The 14,954-nt window shown below is 32.4% G+C and overlaps 1 pseudogene; it reads right to left on the bottom strand.

Moving 5' to 3' along the window:
• Positions 1-8,245: 8,245 nt before the first annotated feature.
• LOC149537033 (deoxyribodipyrimidine photo-lyase pseudogene) overlaps positions 8,246-14,954 on the bottom strand; it is a 71,068-nt pseudogene continuing 64,359 nt past the window's right edge.

The raw sequence follows: 14,954 nt of genomic DNA, 5'->3' as shown, positions 1-14,954 counted from the left end.
CATAAGGAGTATGATTATGTGGCCTTTATCATTGACAATATGTACATGAAGATTTGTGATGCTAAGAAATGAGAGATGAAAGACTTCAAGTTCCACCATTATTCATTATTGATGCAACTTATCCTATATAGCAACATTGGGTACATCAGTGGAGACTTCATTGATCAAAATTTCGATGAATTTGATGAGTTACCTGTGCAACTTTGGACTCATATTTGGCATAAGGATTTCTTTTATTCAAATGCCCTAGTATTTTTTAATTTGTTCAGTTCTATTATCATGAGGCAACTAGATCATACTTTATTTAGGGCATCCAATGTTTTGAAGACTCTTCTTAGGCCCTCTTTCTTAGATAAAAAAAAAATAGATCATAATTGGGGAAGTATATTTTTTTTTAAAGAATGTACTTTAATCAGAGTTTTTGCATGCCCACAGCCTCCTCATCTATTGCCTAAATATTTACCCCCTAGATTGGCCATTATTGAATTCTTTTGGCAATTCTTATTGATGAATAAAGAGATGATACCTCCTTCTTTGCATAAGCCTACCTTCATTTGTAGAACCTTTAAAGTAGGAGATTTTGAGATAGGCAAGAATGCATTTGAGGAATTAAGTGACTATTTAGGTCAATATAAATTTGCTACCGGACCCTATAGGATGTATGACCCTGACAGCTATATTGCAAATGAGGTCAAGGCCATTAGGGGTTTTATTTTGCCTGCAAGCAAGCCTAACCCTGGAGAGGACCTAATTGCCAACATAGTAGAAATAGGGGAGGCAGATGAGTTATTAAGGAAGTATGAGGAAATAAGAAAAGTGGAGAATACTTTGAAGAGGACCAAACCTAATTTTAAGGGTTTCTATAGAGAATTTCCATATCCTAATAATTTTAGAAAGATGGTTGAAAATTTTGACCATATTATGTCACAAATGCCTCATGAGCTAGAGGGAGAGGAAGCCATTATAAATAGAGAATCCCCTAAGCCAGATACACAATTGGAAATTGAGTTAGAAGAGGAGCAACCATCAAATTCAGTCTGGGTGCCACAAGGAAATAAAAGACGAAAGATAATGCACATCCCTAAAAAGGTGGTAAGCAGAGCTATACAAGTCATGTCTGGAAACAGTGAGTATTTTTTTGATATTAGACAAAATTATTTTCACCAAAAGGCTACTAAAGAAGGAAAAGCTTCTACTAATTTACAAATTGCAGCATCAAGATTGGATGACAAGCTCTTTCACTCTGAAAAGTTCAATCAAAGTTTAAAATTTTTCTCTATAAGATCAAACAAAATGAACTCACATTGAGTCTCATGCTAGGAGAAGATCCAAAGAAAAATAAAGAGTTAGTTGAAAAATTATTGGCTTATGACCCTGAAAGTGAAACGATGACTGCTACAGAAGCTAGAGAATTGGTACATAGGAGTGGTATGATTCTAATACCACATTGGGATATTGAGAAAGCCTTTGTGTTGGACCAAATGCGAAGACAATATAAGGCCATCAGTTATGAAGCCACTAGTAGTGAAGGCTTTAAAAGAGGGTTAGGTTTTAATGTGGACACTAAAACCCTAGCAGTATGGAGTGTGGCCCTTGACACTAAGAACCCTAAGATGATGGATATAGAAGAAACTACTCAGGGCAATATGAGTATGTGGACATTGGAGAGCACTAATGGGAAGGAGATCTCCAGCTTGGTCAATCATTTTTCTCTTATGAATGAGGAAAATATTGATGAAATTGAAGATAAGTTAGCTACAATGTGCAATAAATGCCTTGATATTAGGAGAACACATGAAGAAGAGCTCAAAATGAGCCATGTATAGAAACAAAGAATAGGAGAGTTGGAGGAAAAAATTAAAACTCTAGAAATAGAAACAAAATCCCTCAAGGAACAACTCAAGGTAGCAGCAGAGGCAGAACATGCACCAAGGCAAGAGGAAGAAAAAAGGTACATGGTAGAAGTAGAGGCCCAAACAGAAAAAATATCTATAGGAGTGCCAGTGCCTATGATTAGTGTGGAAACAAAAGTTTCCCATGCTAATAGTAATACCAAGAAGAGTGCTTTGATGATTATATTAAATCATAGAATAAGCATTCTGAAAAGAATATCTCAAGATGGTTATAATACATTCATTAGTCTACAATCTACAGAATAGGTATGCAAGCATGTAGTTAGATGGCTTGAGCCTATTTTTCAACAATGGAGGCCGTATATGCAATTTTTTGATAGGTTGATACCCTTGTTAGCCAAGAAGCCAAATCTTCCAGATAAAGTTATTATTGTAAAGGAGGGTATGGACAAAATGAAAGAATTACTGCAAATCTTCACAAGGAAGCTAGTAGTAATTCAAAGTAAATTGAAAATGCTAACTAATGGTTTATATTCTTTAATTCCTTCTGTTATTGATTCTAATGATAAGTTAACAGATTTTAATGAGGGGTCTAGTTATTTTGATCACATTATAGACTTTCCACAAGTGGTATCCGTTCTCCAAGATGGTACTGATGAATGTCTTTTCAATAAACTAATTGATACCCTTTTCAAGATTGAAACTAAAGCGAATAGGTTTACCATAGAAGGAAGGGTGATTACTAATTCTAGGTGGCAAAATTTTTTGGATGAACTAACAATAGTTAAGGAATGTGAATGGCCCACCAAAAGAGAAATATTTTTCTGGGAAGCAATTGTAAAAATCAAAGCACTACCAACAGGGAGCAGTTAGAGAAAAAGACAAAGTTAAAGATCATATGCTCTAGCTGTCACTGCTTTTTGTTTATTTTTTGAGTTAAGGTGTTTGATTTCTTTTAAAAAGGGATAATGTACCCAATTTTGAAAAGGACACATATCTTGTTTCTCCTAGCCTGAAGCTTGTTGCATTTCACATTATATAAGTGAAATTCCAGGGCTAGAAAAAGGGTCTAAATTCTATTTTTAAAAGGAATATCCTTAGTCTATTTTTGGTCCAAGTTTATTTTTACAAATTAATTTTATGATGTATTTTCTCTGTCAATTCTCTAAGAACACATGAATATAGAATGAGCTATGTTTCTTTCTGAAGGTTATTCTGCGTCTATTGTAAATGGTATAAAATTTTCAAAGAAAATAAATACAATTGTGAGCTATCCCCATATCAGTTCTTTCTGAATCTTTTCTCCTTTTAAGTACTTGGCTATCTTGATATTGTATAATTAAAGGCTTGTGCAATTGAATGCAATCTAATTAGGTTGTATATCTGTTTATCATTGATGTTTATTCAATGGATTGAATAAAAGCTTTGGTAAATGTGATAAGGTTTCTTCAGTAATGGAAAGGGTCTTGAGTGATGAATTCTGATAAGAATTGCTGATAGAATTTGTTGTAAGGCAACAAATTAGATCTAAGAATTTGCTATAGACTCTGAACCCCAATGGATTAGGCACTGATCAAGTTGATTCAGCCGAAGGAGAAATATATCATAAATGGTTATCAAAATGCAGCATCAAATCAAATTTTACTTGTATTTCCTATAGATTTTCAAAGGCTATCAAGTACTTGTCTGCATGGAATGTTTTAACTTCAGTTAGCCACTATTGTTGAGAACATCTGCAGATCTATAGAAAAATTTTTAGCCATATCTGTTACATGGGATTTATTTAGCAAATTGTCATGAATTATGTATGTATTTGGGGATTCGAGATGAGAATCAAAATGAAACTAAAATAATCCTCATATAGTCTTTCCTAGTTGTGAATCATCCCTGGGTATACCCACCTTGGTTTTGCAGAGCCAAAAGAGTAGAAAACCACTTTTAGTTTTGTTGAAGTTGGGTCCAAATGTTTTACACATGTAATTGATTAATAAAAATTGGCTGACCTTTAGGTTGTGTGATTATTATTATCTTTGTATTAAGCATTTTGTTTCTTAGTAGTTTTAGTGCTGATTAAAACACTAACACATACTCTTCATTCTTTCTTTTCATGCATACACACATCTATGTCTTCATCTATTTCTATCTAGATATGATACATACATACATACATACATACATACATACATACATACATACATACATATATATATATATATATATATATATATATATATATATCAATCCAATTTAGAAAATTACAAATTCAGCTAATATACAAGTTAACAACAATATTACAAAGTTAGCTCAAATGAAGACACCCAAGTTCTAAAGACTGACTTGGTGAAGTTTTGATACATGGTGTCCACTACCATTACTCTGCATCATCATACATTAGGTAGAAGTGGAAGCTCAATCCATACTAATCATCTTATAGTAGTCTCAAACTTGATCTACACTGGCAACTTAGTAGATACTATGTAACTTGGTAGAAACCAAATTCCATGTTTACCATACCTGAACTTGGTAAACACTAATAATCTCATCACTCAGTTAACATTAACTTCACTTCACATGAATTGATGGCTTGATAGAAACAACAAAGCTTGGTAACCACTAAACTACTTAGTAGGAACTATAGGACTTCACACTACCTAAATTCACTTGGTAACCACTAGAATTATTAGTAGAAACTATGAAGCTTGGTGGGTATTGAATTACATGGCAAACACCGTAGACTATGAAATGAGCTTGGTAACCATATAGAATTGAAATAAGTGTTGTCATTAATAACAAACTTGACCTAATGTCAATAGTGTGATGCCTTCTCTAAGGTTTCTTGATGAGCATGCTAAGTAATCTCATCATAGGTACCAAATATATATTCTACTTTGTCTTTCTCTAAATTCAACAAAAAATCAATGTAGCTAACAAAAAAATCATCATTCAACTCATAGCTCAAGGGATCTAAAAAAAATTCTTGAGGTTCCACCGCTTGAATATAAGTGTGACCTATATCAACCAATATACATATATCCTCCTTAAATCTATCCATAGTTGCTGGTTAAATCCTAAAGCTCTATTTCATTTCATTCTAAAAAAGTCATCATAATTTTAATTTTCCATTGTCTAATATCTTGTCTACATGGTGCTTTCTTTATACCTTTGTGATCTTCTCCATAGTGCATCTATCACTACTCATTATATTTGTTACTCATAAGTAGGGAAATCTTTTCAATACATGGAAGAATATATGATTTATCAATGATTTGAATCTAAACACACAATTCTTTGTTCTCTTAGCCTTTTCTATGTTTTCCAAGAGTTGCATCCTTAGTATTTCACTCAGATTTACTTGCTCTTTCTCTAGACAAGTCTTGTAAGCTACATATATAAATTCAGTTGAGAGCTCATCTATCTCAAAACTTGCACAAAATGAATAAGCAATAATTTTGTTAAGAAATCTCACATCATCTAGCTTGATGGAGTTGATTACCATATCCTTCCCACTGTATACTACCTTAATATAACTTTCTACTTTCTTCTTTACCAATTTCTCACCTATGGGTACATTGCCTTCTTTGCTAAGACTAGTTACCTCATGTATAAGGTTGGCTGAAATGCTCACTACATTATCCTACCTCCACAATCTTCCATCATGTATCCTACTCAATATGATTAGAGGTCATTCACCTATATTTACCTCATGGTAGAAATGATATTTAAACAAGTCTAATTATTTTAAATTTTTAAATTTGTGCATCATAGTTGTTGGCTCCTAATTTAATAGTTTTGAAAATAACCAAGAAATCAGGCAAATGCATCCAAGGGTAGGAAATTCCTATGATGGATACACTTGACAGCAATCTTTGGCCAAATATAAGGCATAACTCCTTCTTCACTTCAGGCTGTACAAGACCTAAGCAAGTTAACCTTGAGGTTCTAATATATGGTAACAATGCAATTAAAACATAAATCTAAACCTATTTACTACAGATGAAAACCCCTTTATCTCCTAATAAGTATGCAATAACACATATCTACAACAATTGAATGCAAATCTATGAATCTCGCAAGCTTTGTGAGGGCATCCTTTTTAGCTCTTTATCATGAAAGGGAAAAATGTTTGATTAATAATGTTGAATTCTACAAAACCCCTAATATGCAATAGTAAGAAGTAATGGTCCTGTAGCTAACTAATGCCTTATCTATTGGGCATTTCCATGAGTCAAACACATACATATGCATACCTAATACTTATTTATATATTCAGATATCTAATCTATCCATTCAGCTTATAAATAGACATCTATGTTCAACCTAAATCTTATTCTTACCTAATATCCTCATCAGTAAACTGGCAACCTTGTTGATTACCTTGAAGCATTTACATAACCCCTTCAGTTATAAGCAACAATGAAACAACATACAATCTTAAGGGACTACAACTATGACCTAGGCTCTTTGTTCAGAGATCATAAAACATTGAAAATTCACTAAGAAAGGAGAAAAGATCTAAAATAAAAACTCAAATGCTTGTTGTTCCTTGTATTGATTTCCTTGAAATGATACATTCATATTCCTAAATTCAAAATAGAGAAAAACCTAATAGATCTAAACTATCGGTATTCATCTCCATTATTGCTATTCATATAAGAGAAATTTGTTGAGGAAAATGTGGTGTCATAGTCATGGAAACACATTAGAACAAGAACCAAAACATGGTATTATAACAGTGAGTGGTTTTTCTCCAAAGACTGGAACCAACCCAACAATGGATGAGAGAAAGAAAGAAATAGGATAAAAGTAAATTCTTGGATTTGATCTTCATCTGACATGTGCCCGCTTGAAAAACCTTCTCAACAAGTTAAAAACATCTCTCTAATCTCTCACCTCAATTGCAAAATCAAATCCACATCATTGGGCCTCCTAAATGTAAAAATATTTTAGATATTTGATGAGAATCATAACCAGTTTGAGGCTTGATCTTTACTCAAGGTAAAAATGAAAATCAGTTAAATATAACTTCTAAAAGCAAAGAAAACCCTTTAGAATCAATTTTTTTTTTTACATTTAGAGTTCAACAAGCCTTCATATCTACCTCCTATCTGATTCTAATTTTTTATGATGAATTATGCCCATTCCATTGAGAATGCCCTAGAAAACACAGAACTACTTATAACTTGAACTAGTGAATACATACTCAATAACTGACCCCATATTCAAAAAATTCATCTTCTCCCAATTTCAACAGTATACTACACTACCTATTTTAGATAAAAAACAATCCTGATATGGCCATTTGAAAATCAAGCTCCTAGATTGAATCAGAGTATAAAAATGGAAAAATTAAAAAAATTATATAGTTTGAATTATATAAAAACTTTTAAATTCATTTAATTCTTTCAAATTGAAAATCATGCATTGAAACCTTTTTTGAGTTTCTACTTTTATATTCAATGCTTTCTACCCATGCCACTTGTCAACTTCTCATCTCCCATGACCCCTTTTGAAATATTATTTATTTATTTATTTCTCCATCTCCATCACCCATAGCATCGGAGGGCACATTCTTCCCATCTTACACTCTTAAGGGACTACACATTAATATATTAATATTAACTCCTTCTATTTTGTGTAACATCAGGAGCTTTGGAAATATCCTTTACGTTCTCACATTTGGAGTTTTCTTTATGCCTTTACGCCCCTGAACGTAGCACTAGAGAGTTTTAAAATTTGTTTTATGCACTTATGACCCGAGTATATCATCATGAGAATTAATATTTCAATGTCCATTCTCATGGGTTGAGCATAAGATTGGGCATCTTCAAACTTGCCTATCCTAACTTCACACATCATTGCCACATGGCTTCTAACTTCTTCGAAGCTTGGGTCAAAATAAACTATGGTCTTCATTCCCAACTAGCTAACCGTAGGCTCCATAGCAATTTCACTTCAAAAGCACTTATCTTTTAGAAATTAAGAAATGTGTGCATGGGTATATTTAAACAATAGAAACTTCTATCCCATAGCCAATGTCGGATAAAGCTTTACATCCCTGCCACACTATCCTTTGATCTAATGGCATCTTCTCAAACCTATCGCTACCTTCACAGAATTTGATGTCTGTGTGAACAAATCGACCAAGGCAAATAAGGAAATTCTTTTCCATTTCTTAAATTTGATTTTTTTTAATTACCTCTCGTAGCATGAAAAACTATTTAAAGGTAGCTCCTTCAACTTTGACTATGGTCCTCTTTTATATGTAGTGTAGATTTATCCCCTTTCTATGATGCCTCCCCTATTGTCCTTCTTGGCAGCTTCTTGATCAATCCATTTGGCTACCATGGGTCTTTGGTGACTCCCTCTACCTTTGACCTACATCGGGTTCATTTTTAACTTGTGGCTTTGAATGTTGGTGACTTCCTTTTAATGCATGGGTTCCTTTTGTCTAATGCTGCTTTAAAAACATGGATATTGTCATTCAAATATGTAGCTATTGCAGGATCTTCTTCTGGTCCTTTAGTCCAATCAAGAATTTTTTTGGTCCAATACACTCGCATGAAACCATGCATTTTCCATGGTGAACCATCTCCCACTAAGAAGCATTCCATAGAAGATTAGTTGCTTTTTCTTTTCAATCTGTTCTTTTGTGTAGATATGTTCTCGCTAATTAGATGCATGATCCATCAGAGTCTTATGAGCCCATTCCTAAGCACCTTGTAGATTATCATAATTAGGCTAGTAGAAGTAGAAAGTGTCTACAAGTTCCCTCCATATGACCAATTCTTTGAGGAAAGAATTTGCAGATTTGGGATAAGCTTTCTTGAATGCACAAGCCTCTAAAGAACATCATTGTGAAGAAATCTGGCCATAATACAAATAAGGAGATAGTCCTAATAAACCACTCAGCTTTGAAGGATTATTCCAATCATTAGAATAGTTTTTTAGCCTGGTCAAAAATCCATTCTTTTTCCCAAGAAAAACCTCATTAGCTGCATCTTCTTCAGGTTCACACTAATGAATTTTAGGAATTTTTGTGCCCTTCTTGAGAACATTATTAAGCAGAGTATCCCAATTTATGTTTACAAATGGCTTAGAGGACCATTTCTTATCGAGTCCTTTGACAACATTGTACAAGGAACTCCTGAAGCTGCTTTTGGATTTTTCTCTTATGGTACATGCACCATACTCTAGTTTGTCAAATGCTTTCCACACTAGTACAACATTGTGGGCATCTACCTCATGAACAACAATACCCTTAGGTATTCTTTTGCAAATGGTTTCCCTCCATACTCAACGTATATGTAAAGGTGAGAAATCCATGACCAAAAGAGAAGCACCACATCTTTGCAAAAAATTAGGAATGTTCTCCTTTACTTTGCCCTAGATTCTCCTTTTTAAATATTTTTTTAGGCCATTTTTTTGAATTCAGTAGCTTGCCTCCAAGGTACTACCAACTAGAAAGAAGCTATGAATTCCAACTCTGACTTTTTTTATTATGTTCTCTATCAAACATTAAATTTAACCCATCATTCTAGTCAAAAGGTCCATTTTCAATGCTCTCATTCATGTGATTGACATCACCTTTTTAATATCCTCATCAGAGATAGGGTGATTTACCTTATATACAATCCATGAGATCATTGCTTTCCTAAAAGCCATGCAATTGTAACCCAAACAATAGATTTTGATGAAGGTCCTCAACCCTTGATGCTTGTACCCTCTCTTGACAAGTCAAACCTTTAGTTTGATATTCATATGTTGAATAAATGTACACATTTTGATCATGCTTTCTTGTAATTTGATGTCTAAAAAAAAATTGGGAAGTTCATCTCTCTCCCTATCACCAATGCTAACTTACAACATTGTTAGATCAAGACATTCTAATAAAACAAATATATTCTAATTCCTTTTTAAACTATCTTGAAAATCCCATAATGCCCTATCACTCTGATAATATTAGTTAGGCCCCAAAGTGGGTTCGGCTAAAAAAAAATTTGTTTCCAAATAGCTAAATCCTCAAATTGTTTTTCAAAACATCTTAAACTGATTAAAATCAAATGTGACGACTAAAAAATCATGTACGAGTCATTTAATCACTCTTTTGCAAACTACCAATTTTGAGTCAGGAGGTCCTTTGACTGGCCTTAAAAACTAACATAAACATCTAACTAGGCTGTGAAAATTGATACACTAATTCTTCTCTTTGAATAATTTTACCCTTTTGAATCTCATCTTCTAATGAATTCTAAGTCAAAAGATATTGACTATCAATGTTAACCTCATAGAGTTGCCTACATGAAAACATGTCAGAAAATAATAAATTCAATTTGGATTTGGCTTTGAAAATTGGGTAAACTATCACTTGGGGAAATGAAACTTGGGGGATTGGTTTATGTCATGAGGAAAACATAAATTTGTGATTAGGGCTTGTGGAAAATAATAGGACAAAAATGGCAAGCAATCAAAGTGGGCTACTCAGAATTTATAGATTGGAAACATTGTCATTTAAACATTTTTTGCAAGCAAAATGGGCTTGGGAAAGTGTGCAGGTGGATTTGTCAAAACTTGTGAACTGGCACACTTGGAGTATTTTTAGAGTACAACATAGTGGTACAATCCATTCAATCTCACCAATCACAGCTTTGGAGATATGACATCATGAACAGGAATTCCAAAAAATCTGCATCTTTTGACACCAGTGAAACTTTATAAATTGCAAAGAGAATCATGTTTAAAAACTGATCAAATGAATTCTTCATAAGCTCAAATTAGAATTTAGCAACCATCTAACCTCTAAAATGAAATACTAGAGAAATTTTCATATTTTGGTCAGCCAGGTAAAAGTTATAATAGGTCCAACAAGGCCTTTCAGATTTCTGAACATTTTGCAAATGCATGAAAATAGTAAATTACCAACTTTGAGGGGTTTGAAACCTAATCAAATGGATTCAAAATAACTTAAAAATTGTAGCATATGTTCTTTGATATGCATGTTAAATATCCCCAAATTTTTAGATCATAAAACATTTCTAGGTTAAAGATATTCAAAGGCAAATTGGGCCTCCTATTATTGTTTGACTAGAGCAAAAATGTAAAATTGACAAATGCTCAAAAAAAGACTTCACAAAATGGCTCAAAATTAGTTTATCAATACAAAACTTATAGACACACTAAATACAAGGTTTTAGAAATAGTAAACACTTTACAGGCCTCAAAAGTATAGCCAAGTACAAATGCATCAAAAAGCACTTATAGGTCTTAACTTTCTCAATGGTACTCAAAATTAGGGCTATAATTTTGAGCACCAACAATAGTCATGTCAAGGTTAAATACTAGTTCCATATCCTTATTTATATATTCACTACCAATTGACTTAAACTTGTAATTCAAATAAATTTCTATATCTTCTAGATAAACTATGTTGTTTAGAGTGATAGACAATGTAGAGTTAGGGTTTCCTTCATTAGGTTTTATGGAAACTATTTTAAACTTAGGTCTACATTAGTTATCGATATTATGTACTACTAAACTATCCATGATCTTTATTGAACAATATATTTTATTGAAAAACTTTTGTGAAAAAAATGAAAAATTCTTCTTCTAAAAGTAGGGTTTGCTTCGAAATTGTTCTAACAAGTTACTTCAAAATGCTCTTTGCTTTGAATGTTTTCATAATGAAGTGAGATAAATTAACTAATTAATTTATCCCTCAACTTGAACTTTATTAATTGTGTCCTTTCATAAATATAAAAAAGATGTTAAATGTGTTCTATAATCAGTTAAGTACTCAATATTATCTATCCAATCTTTGGATTTCACTTGAGGTTTACTATAGTCTCCTTAAAACTTTGGATCACAAAATTCTCTACAAAAACCTACTTTTCATCTTTTGTTATAAAATCAATTCTTACTATAGTACCACTAACTCTAAAATTCTATCATAATTTCTTTAGATGAGCTCCAAATCAAAAGCAGACATAGATACCATTTAAACATAATTGAATACACCTTTTCCCAACTTTGCTACCTCTATTTTGGTCTTTATATAAAGTTCTCAAATATTTACGTTGGGAAAAACCTTAATTCAACTTAATTGAATCAAACTCAACAACTGACTTCAATCTTCCTATCTCATCATCATCAAACTTTTCCCTTGAGATGTTTGTTCCTTTCACAAATGCTTCATTAAGTTCTTCTTGAAGTTCACTTACAATGTTTCTTTGTTCTTCATTGTCTTTGCTAGTTCTAGAGTTCCTTTCATGGTTCATTCTATCATTTCATCTATTCCCCAAGTTTCTTCCATTGTTTCTTCTATTTCTAAATTCTTTGTCCATTTTGCAGTACCTTGTTGTGTGTTTGAAGTTGTTGCATAACTGATATATAGGTGTTTTTCTTCTAGGATTCTATTGACTGTTAGGTACATGACAATTTCAAGCAATGTGTATTAAGTTGTTACACTTATAACACACAATCTATCTTCTATCTTTGTAAGACCTTCCTTCTCTCAATGTCCTTTTCATTAGATCTTCTATCTATAGGTTAGCATATCTAGACATTCTACTATTTCTCCTATCATTATCATACTTCAGTTTCCTATACCATAATAATTATGACAATAAAAGTCCTTAACATGATTGAATGACTTATTAGTACAATCTCTTTTTATATGACCTTTTTCTTTACATAAAAAACACTCACCTCTAAATTCATACTTGGTTTCCTTAGGAGTTTTCACATGCTTAGGTTCATCCAAGATTTCAACATCCTTATTTTGCTCAGCTTCTTTAGGTTTCTCAGAAGATTGACTAGATTCAATATTATCATCATATTTATCTTTTTGTTTTGGATCTGATCTAATCTAAGGTTTCTTTTCAAACATGTTAATTACATAGTCAATACAATTCTTGTCATAAGAAGGTGTCTATACAAACATTGAATTGTCAAGCTTTTCTTTGATAGAATAAAGTTTCTCAAGCCATTGTTTACACTGTGTCAATTCACCTTTCACAATAGTATTGTACTTAAGGTGTTCTTCATGATATTCTTTCAATGTTTCAAGTTTGGATGTTTTATTTTCTAGATTTTCTCTCAATTTAGTATTTTTAGTCTTCAAATTATATTCAATTTTGTTTGGATCATTTGTCAGAGTCAACTTTAGATTTATAATTTTCAACTCATGCTTCAAGATCTTGTATTCTATCTTCAACTTTTACTAGTCATCATTAGTAGTTCTAGATTCAATAGATTTGGGCATCAATTTTAGATGTTCAATCTTTTCCTTCAATTGACCAATGTATACTTTGGAATCTTCATAACTATCCTTTAGTTTATCTCTTTCTTCAATAAGGAGATCAATTTGTTCAAGATCTTTCTCAAGGTTCTTCTTTAATTATTCCATTACTATAGGGATTTTACTTAAGTTGTTAAGCCTCTTCAAGCTAATTGTGCTCTAATACCAATTGTTAGAAATAGGGATCACTGAGAGGGGAGGTGAATCATTAATCTACAAACTTTAGTTGTCAACTAGATATTATTACTTACTTTAAACCATATATAACAAAGCAATAAAATAATGTTGAATAGTGTCAATAGAAATGCACAAAGATAACTAATAACACCATTCTTTTTAAATAGGGAAAACCCTAGTGGAGATTATGCCCACTAGATAATATACAGATATATAAGTTCCTTGTTAGAGGATGGACCTTGTTAAGAGTGAATGAGAAAACTTAGTATAAGTAGTCCCTATTAGGAGACTTTGAGTCCCTTTTAGAAGATTCTAACCCTATTAGGTGTTGTGGTATAATGTATTCAAAAAGAGCCCACTACTCAAACATGAAATTTCAACTACAAGAAGAGCTCATTGCTCAAGCAAATAGTTTACTATTATTTTTTTCCTTCCTTCACTGATCTTTAATCTTTAGGTCAATCTTGGATTGCTAGATAGCTCATATGAAACTTCACATATACTACTTTCACAAAAGTTTTCGAACCTCGCATAACTTGACAAGCACATACAAGAATTTTGATTCCTCATAATATCAAGATAACACACTTCTTATCACAAGAAGTCTCTTGCATAAATACCATGCCTTTACATAAATTACTTCTGGGCCAACTAAGACCAGAATTCACTTTTCCCAGTTAGAGTAAAAATCTAGGATTTTGGCCCTAATTTGACAAGTAATTGTTTTGTAAACAAAATAATTATTTCCTTCAATTCCCTTATCCTATACCATAAAAACATGATTATATCTATTCCATATAGTCTATACAATCTTCCAAGGTTATACACATTATCACCAACATTTACACTATCTCCTTGCAACTTTTCTTGTCATAATATGACATCTGCAACATGTTATAAAAAAAACAATATACCATTGTAATCATATTCTATACTTGGACAACTTTTTGATTGCCAAACACTAAGTATCTTTATTTTTGAGGTTTCTTGTCAACATGTATATCTTATGTTCCCATTAATGACAAAAATTACATATCATAATTACCTAATTATTAACAAACACTTCCACAAATTAACTCTCTCAAATTGAAATTCCAATTGGAAGTGGTAGTTTAGGATGGTTTAGATATTGTTGAACTGGGATGAGAAGAAGCATGTGAACTAAAACAATTGGAGGTAGACTAGAGCCAGGGTGAAGAAGATGATCTTAATTTGAGGACTATATCTATTCTCACTCACATAGGTAACTGGTTAAGGAGAATAAATATGAAGACTGTCAATGAAAAACAAACTAGAAAATCACCAAAAGTTGTTTCTTTCTCTGAAACATTTACCTCTAACATCCTAATTCTATTTTGTGTTGTAGGTAGCACATTGACTCCCAATAAGTAGAAAACAACACCATATCCTAAACAAGCCATGACCCCTAGAACTAGGTCAAAGACTAAATCCAAGGCACTGATGTTGTTGGAGATTCAAAGGAGAAAATGATCAGTCAAGAACAAGGTCTATGAGAAGATCTCAACTTCTAGCTTACTCTAGATGGTGATGTACAATTATTCAAAGCTCCTAAATTAGATCAACCTAAATTCATGACTCCTCCTAGGGGAAGTCAAGGAATAACTAATACT

The sequence above is a fragment of the Cupressus sempervirens genome, chromosome 10, assembly GCF_028749045.1.
Source record: "Cupressus sempervirens isolate cs-2001-9-10 chromosome 10, ASM2874904v1, whole genome shotgun sequence".
NCBI classification, from domain to species: Eukaryota; Viridiplantae; Streptophyta; class Pinopsida; order Cupressales; family Cupressaceae; genus Cupressus; species Cupressus sempervirens.
Note: the sequence above shows the minus strand (reverse complement) of the source record. Positions and strands in the feature narration are given on the sequence as shown.